General features: G+C 49.9%; 1 long non-coding RNA gene across 1 annotated transcript; it reads left to right on the forward strand.

Annotated features, from left to right (window-relative positions):
- The first annotated feature begins 452 nt into the window (after positions 1-452).
- On the forward strand, positions 453-1,470 carry LOC125541558. The gene is made up of 2 exons (XR_007297590.1): positions 453-1,111; positions 1,172-1,470. It is a non-coding gene; the product is annotated as an uncharacterized LOC125541558 (long non-coding RNA).
- Positions 1,471-1,819: the final 349 nt, after the last annotated feature.

The following is a 1,819-nucleotide window of genomic DNA, read 5'->3' on the forward strand; positions in this document are numbered from 1 at the left end:
CAGGCTACAAACGTACAACTTTGCAAACGTACACAACAACTTTAGAAATAGAATATGTGACTCCAAAATTAATTCATGTTTACTCAAAAAAATATGAATATAATTTGTTAATTTCATCTATATGAGAATCAACAAAATATATGTTTACCCAAAAAAACAGAATATATGTTTAACCTGTTGTCTAAACCGTCATGCCTTGCTGCTTGTTTAACGATGTCGAAACCGTCATGCCTTGCTGCTGTTCTTTTCTCCAAGGAAACGAACTGCTCCTACCGACGTGGCGATCCAGTGTGAGGATAATCTCGTGTTGTGATTGGTTGAGCAAACCATCCCACGGATCGCAGATCTAAACCGTCCGGTACTTTGAGATCTGACGGCTAGCAAGCCTCCCCCTCTTTCTCGTATGTTCTTCAGCCCACCCACGAGCTGCTGCCTTATCTTCTACAGCGAAATCCTCTCGGAATCCCCAGATACAAATCTCCGCTGCTGCACTAGCGCCTCCACGGTGGCTGAACTCGAACAACACCCTTCCCAGCCGCACCACCGCACATCCTTCCTCTCATGCCGCCAGCCAGCCGTACCCATCTCCCTCCATCCTCCCGTTCCGACGCCTCCCTGCCGTGCCAACCTACCCCTCAACCGGCCGCGCCCCCTACACTCCCACCGCGCGGCCGCATGGTCCTCTTCTCCGACCGGATCATGTCGAGATCCGTGAGTCCACGGGAACCGTGGGCGAATCACGCGCGGCCACGGCCGTCCTACCTCCCTACATGCTTACTGCAAACACCACCATCCCCTTTCCTCACCTCTAGCCTCCCCTACCCCTTTCTCTCCCCAACGGCCAGATCCAGCCCCTAAAGCCTGATCTAGTGCATGCAGCAAGGGTCTCGTTGATGCAGGTCGTTGCCATGTCGCCGCAGGGAGCCGGCGACCCTGTCGTTGGCGTGCCCAACCGCGGGGCTGCACAGAGCTGCTATTGGGCCATGTCGCCGGGGGCTGCGCTGTGCTGTGGCCCTGCCGCCCCTTCGGGGCCCGCATCCGTCACCTACGTCGTCCTCACCGTCAGCTTCTCCGTTGACCACGACGGTCTATGAGCCCCTCTCCTCACCAGGTTCCCTTTCCTCTCTACTTTGGATTTTTTGAGGCTGTCTTATCTTTTGTCAACATGCAGGCAATGTGGAGCATGAGTTGATGCGACTTGGTGGATAAGGTTCTATCTTCGATGAAGCCGGTGGGGATGGCTGGATCTGTGTCCAGAAATGCATGAGAATGACCCCCGGTGGTCGTACGGCGAGCGCTGAGCCGGGCGGCGGTGGCTGCAGAGTTTTTCCTTTTTTATCATGTCTGTGGCTACAAAATTAACATAGGGTGTTGGTAGTTTTTAGTTTCTTTTGTTTTTCTTATATTTGACCGATGTATTGTTTGGAAATGCCTGTAATTTCAAGTTTTCTGTGTAGCTTTTTTCTGTTATGTTTATATATTTTTTCCTTTCATGTAATGGAATGAGCATACATTTTCTAAAAAAATATACTATCTCAGGATTAGTATTTCTATGGAACAGGAGAAATAAGATGGGCTAATTGTTAAGATCAAAACCAGTGGGCTTTGTACACTCCTAAACTTTAATGGGCCAAAATTCCAAATGGGCTGATTACGACATGGGCGTTAGTCTTGCTTGGAGCTAAAATTTAGTGAGCTGGAATTCTTCTTGGGCCGATTACTTCATGGGCTGCCACGTCGGATCCATGTCAAATGCTGACCTGGCACACAAGTTAACACCGTTATGAGCATGTTAGTTAAGTGCCACCCATGATGGCCA

This window comes from Triticum urartu, chromosome 2, assembly GCF_003073215.2.
Source record: "Triticum urartu cultivar G1812 chromosome 2, Tu2.1, whole genome shotgun sequence".
Classification (NCBI taxonomy): domain Eukaryota; kingdom Viridiplantae; phylum Streptophyta; class Magnoliopsida; order Poales; family Poaceae; genus Triticum; species Triticum urartu.